Here is a 6324-nt window from a genome sequence, read left to right as displayed (position 1 = left end):
TTAGGTCGATCTTTCTTTGATGTAATGTTCTAGAATCTTTTGTAATCCATTTTGACAAGTATAAGTAGAGGTATTTGGTTTAGTTTAGGGATAGAACTTAGAGGACTGGAAAGTCAGAGAAGATGTTGAGAGTTTGAAGCTAAATATAAAACTTATATATATATATATATATATATATATATATATATATATATATATATATATATATATATATAGTATCTCACCGTAACATAGAAGGACTTACAACTCGGTATGCATGTTGAACATTTGATGAATCAATAAAAGTACTTGTTCTCTCTCTCTCCTTGGTGTTGTTTTTAGTGTTTTTATTTTGTTGTGTTTACTCAACAAGGTGGTTGGACAATTGGGTATGCCTTTGGCCCTAGCTATTCATCTCTCCTTGCACTACGATATGTTTGGTCTTTGTGTGCATTGCAAGGTTCTTTGATATATTAATAGCACTTGAGTTATCACAATAGATAAAAACTAGATCAGTGATACCTTCATTCATTCCTTTAAAAAATTGCTTGATCCACACAATATTAGAACAATTAATTTCTACTACTACATATTCATCTTCTATTCTTGATTATGAAATATAGTTCTACTTCTAGCTTGTCCATAAAACCAATCACTTTCATACAAAGAAAGCTCCACCACTTGTACTCTTTCTATTAGCAACATTTCCTTCCCAATCAATATTTGTATACACTTTTAGTTCAAATTTTTCATTCTTTTTGTCATATAGGCCATATTCTTCCATTCCTTTCAAACATCTTAGTAATCTTTTCACTACCATCATATGATTCTCCTTAGGATTTGTAGAAAATCTTGCAACAATCCCAACTTCTAATGCAATATCTGGTCTATTGTGAATAACATATTATAGATTCCTAATCATTGATCTATACAATGTTTGGTTCACATCAATGGAATCATCATTCTTAGAGAGCTTATGTCCAATAGCCATAGTTGTGTTGATTAGTGTTGAATCTTCCATCCCAAAGGTTTTTAGTATCTCCTTGATATATTTGGATTGAGTAATGTAGATACCTTTCTTCATCTAATATACTTGTAAACCAACAAAGAATTTGATTTCCCCAAACATAGACATTTCAAATTCCTTCTACATTTGATTAACAAATGATTTGCATAATGTATCTTGTCATTTAAATATGATGTCATACACAAATATTTCAGCTAACAATATCCCTTTACCACCTTCAGTTTTCAAATATAGATTACTATTGTTATTGGTCCTTGCAAAACCAATTTTTACTGAATAGTTGTACAACCTTTCATACCATGCTCAAGGGGCTTGTTTCAGTCCATATAGTGCTTTCTATAGTTTACATACCATGTTATTTTTTTTGGGATCAAAAAATCCTTCTAGTTTTTCAATGTAAACCTCTTCATCCAATATCCATTCATAAATGTAGATTTGACATCTATTTGACATACTTGAAACCCTTAGTAAGAAAAATATGCAAGTAGAGTTCTAACTCCTTCCAATCTTGCAAGTAGGTAAAATATCGCCCATAGTCAATGCCTTCTTCTTATGCATATCCTTTGACTTGTTCCTGAATACCCATTTTGTTCCGATAACATTATTATCTTTTGGTCTAGGTACCAGTGACTTGATTTTTTTCTTCTCTATCTACTCAATCTCTTCATTCATTTCTTGAATCCAATCTTCATTATCTAGAGCATCCTTTATTGTTTTAAGCTCAAACTCACAAAGTAAACATATGTCACTTCTTAGTCTTTTCCTTGTCATAACTCCAAAGTCTTTATTTCTAATGACCTGCTTAGGTGAATGATGTCTTCTCACATGTTTTTCTAATATATGCTCTTTTATTCTTTCTTCTTCTTCAAGTTCATCTTGAAAATTTATTTTATGTTCATTTTGTATCTCTACTTGTACTTTTGGTTTCTTAGCACTAGATTATTGGCACTTAACAAATTCTTCTTATATCTCCTCATCATCCTATTAATGTTTGACCCCTATAGTCTTTTACTTGATAGCCTACTATTGCAACTCAACATTCAAAATTTTTAGTTTCTTGGTAGCCTTATTCTCTAACTTAGGTAAGGTGTAGGGCACACCTTCATTGACATATACAAATGTGTTGTAATATTCAAGTTCCTTTTTGCATTCTACTTCATTCTTTTCTACATATTCATCAAATTTCACATTTACATATTCCACAACTTTGTTAGTGTTAGAATTAAAACACTTATAAGCTTTTCTCTTAGTGGAATATCCTAGGAATATGCCTTCATCACTTTTAGCATCAAGTTTTCCATTTGTATTGTCTTTTAATATATAAATTTTGCTTCCAAATATTTTAAAATACTTCACATTAGGTGCATACCCATACCACAAATCAAAGGGTTTAATATTTGTACCTTTCTTGATTTGTACCCAGTTTAAAGTATACATTTATTCTCTCTAGTATTTTTGTGATACATTCTTCTCCATCATCAATGTCCTAGCACAATCCATGATTGATCTATTCCTCCTTTCAACTATTCCATTCTGCTGAGGGGTCCTAGGTGCTAACATCTATCTCTTGATTCCTCTATCATTATAGAATATGTTGAATTCATTAGAGATAAACTCTCATCCTCTATCATATCTCAAGAACTTCAAAGTTTTACTTGAATCCTTTTATGCTCTTCCCAAATGCTACTTAAATAATTGAAAAGTATCAAATTTTTCTTTAAGACACATCACAACCATCATCCTAGAGTAGTCATCAATAAATAGAATGAAATATCTATCACCACAATAGCTTTGCACTACGATAAATCCAAAAAGGTCGATATGAACCAATTCCAAAATATCATTATATAAGTATGTATTTCTCTCAAAATTAGACTATCATTTTTCCCAACTAACATTATCAGGTTTCCTCAATTTTGGTAATCCTCTTACTATTTTCATCTTACTAATGCTTACCAAATTATCAAATTTTACATGACATAACCTCTTATTCCATAACCATTTATCATCATATTGTGCAAAGAAGCATGTCTCATAAGATAAATCTAGATAGAACAAGTTACCTCTTGTCTATTCTCTACTTCTAATAAGTTCACCAATAGCATCAAATATCTTTTCCTTCTTGTGATGGAATTCAACTCGGTATCCTAATTTTTTCAACTTTGAAACACTCAAAAAAAATTAGTCAAGTCCTTTAACCCAATAAATATTATCACACCTGATCTTATTAGTCAATTTTATTGATCCTTTACCTTTCACAAGACATGGTGTGTCATTACCAAAATTGTCACAACTACCTTTATATTGTTCCAAGGTTTAAAACTTACTTTTATCACTAGTCATGTGATGTGAGAAACCACTATGAATTATCCATCTATCATCTTTACTCACATATGAAATTAATGTAGTTTTCTCATCTTCATCAGAATCTTCTTTCACATCAACATAGACAACTTCTTCATCATTACTATCGGACTCATTGTTAGTTTCTTCTTTAGCAATATAACAAGATTTATTACCTTTATATTTGTAGTCCTTTCTTCTATTGTCTCTATCATCTCTTTTTCCTTTATACTTTATTTTCCCTCTTTCACCCTTGTCTTCTCTGTTAGGACATCTTGCAACAATATGACCAACTTTGTTAAATGAAAAGCATATTATAAGAAGTTTACCTTTGAGTTTCTCTTTTCCTCTTGGAAGTTTTCTAGTCATTAATGCTTCAAGATTATCAAGATCATCACCAGAGATATCACTACCACTATTCACACATTTTACTTTACCTTTCTTATTAAGAACTTTTTGAGATTTGAAAGTTGATTCAATAGCAATAGGAGTAAAATTATTGAAGTTTTACAATTCAAAAGTAGTAAGTCTACCAACTAATCCTTCCAAAGTTAAATTGTTACTAGGAGTAGATCTTATTTCTTATATTACAGAGACTCTAATATCATATATACGAAGTAGGGTTCTTAGTACCTTTCTAACCATTGTTTCATCACCAATCTTTCTATTAGATCCTCTTATAGCATTTACCACCTCTTTGACTCATCCATAGTATTGAGTAGTAGTCTCACCTTCTATAATTCTTATCTCATCAAAGTTGCCTCTCAAGCTTTCTGATTTTTCTCTCAAAACATTTGTGTCTCCTCCATAGATAGTCTACAACATATCCCACATTTTCTTGGTACTAGTGCACTCCTTTATGTCATCAAACTTGGTATAGCTTAGGGTTGATGAAATATCCAACATTTCTTAATTGCATTCTTGCTTCTCTTTCATCTACTGAGCTATTAGAGGTCTTGGTATCTCTACATATAAATATTCCACATAGTGTATTGATCTTTCTCCAATTCCTACCAGATGCAATTTTATCAAACTCTATCATGTAGGGAAGTTCTCCTTGTTCAACCTTGGCACTTCCTTTTTGTACATCTTGATCTTTGGTCTCAAGTACCTACAAAATTTTATTTACAAGCACCAAAGTTTTGATACCAATTGTTAGAATGATTTAGAATAACTAGGGTGGAGGGGTGAATTAGTTATACTTAGGTCCAAATGTACCAATTGAAATTTAATCACTTCAAATACTTCAGATCTAATAATCATGTAGCTCAATCTCTATAGAACATTATTAGTAATATAAAAGTTTTATTCTACTATCCTAATAGCAACAAACTTTTAGAATGTAAAACATTAATAGTAAAACATCTCAAATAACATCCACACAAGTATGACACTAGAATTTAATTTGGAAACTAAATTAAAAATAAACCACCAGTAACATGCTACCAATTTTCACTCTTCTAAAGTGAGCTCTGTGAGGAGACAACCTTGTGAAAGGGTACAAAACACACTATTAAATGTGACCTTGTTATAAGATTCAATCATCCTATTAGGAGTGGCCTTGTTAGAGGACTTAAGAATATTCCATTAGAATGTCACCTTGATTAAAGGATTTACAAATGACTATTAGGTCAACCTTGAATAAATTATTTCAAGATGATACAATGGTTAGAAAGTAACAACAAATTGATCTAGAATAAATACAACTCACTTTGAAAATATAGATCAAAATGTAGCTCATATGTCGATCCACTGACTGACCTCTATTATCATCTATGTCTCAAATTTTCTTAGCAATCCTTCAAGAAATCACACTCCACCTCTTCATAACTCTTCTCAGCCTCATGCTTAGGTTTTCTAGTCAATAGCATCAACAAAATATCTAGTTATCAACCTTGATTATGTTTTCCTTATGCATCCATAAATATGTAGTTCTAATCTTTTGTTTCTTAAACATCACCATAGATCTTAAGGATTTGATAAGATTCAAGGAATCCTTCCATCTTTTTGTTTCCTTATACATCTTCTAGAAACTTCTCCAAAATTCTCTTTGAATCCATTCATAAAAATTCTCAAACATATTTTTCCTTGAATTAAATGCTCCAAGTCATCCATCCTTATTGTCAACATGCTTTCCATACTCCAAGAATTTAACTATGTCAGCTAGGAATTGAGATTCCTTCACAAATATTAAAATGTTGTCATTCAGCCAACATTGGGTTCTAATGCAAGATCATCGCTAAATTACTTGCTTGATACTAACTATTGTGCTCAACACATTTTTTGATACTCGGTCAATATTGATGCTTGGTCAACATTGTATTTTTCTTAGCTTAAACTATCACTCAATCAATACTAGCATCAATCAACCTAAACTTCTAGTTCCTTAATCTTCTTCTCTGAAGCTCGGTTGTGAAAAATATTTTTTTCTTTATTTATCACCTCTTATAGGCTTTAATATATCTATATTCTCCACTTAGGATATGATTAAATAGTCATATTATTTTGCCAAGGTCTAACTGATCAAGTACCCATTGTAGTTTTGTATAACTCAACCTTTCCTCTAGGTCCATTAATTATCTCCTCTTCATAAATCCTCTTCATGAATCATCTTGATATAGAATTTTACTCAAGTAGAATCTATTTTACAGATAAGGATTGACATCAATGACAACATAACAATTGTTCCAATTTTAATTTCCAACATGAAGGACAATAATGCTCAAATTGTTTGCAATGATGTATGTCCCCCTCTAAAATTTAAGGTATATCTAGAGATTATGTTGACAAGATATATGTTAGGTGCACAATCTGTGATTCTACCTAGAGTTATAATGGAACATAATGTAAGATCATTCTACATGTGTAAGATTGGTGAAGTAAGTTATTTTTGAGCTAAGAAGTGTTTATGACAAGTTGTGACAATGACATGCTAAAGGATGAGACCGGTTACCCTATGCTGGATCGTGTGAAGT

Source organism: Cupressus sempervirens, chromosome 7, assembly GCF_028749045.1.
Source record: "Cupressus sempervirens isolate cs-2001-9-10 chromosome 7, ASM2874904v1, whole genome shotgun sequence".
Classification (NCBI taxonomy): domain Eukaryota; kingdom Viridiplantae; phylum Streptophyta; class Pinopsida; order Cupressales; family Cupressaceae; genus Cupressus; species Cupressus sempervirens.
The sequence above is the reverse complement of the archived record's forward strand: the minus strand, read 5'-3'. Positions refer to the sequence as shown.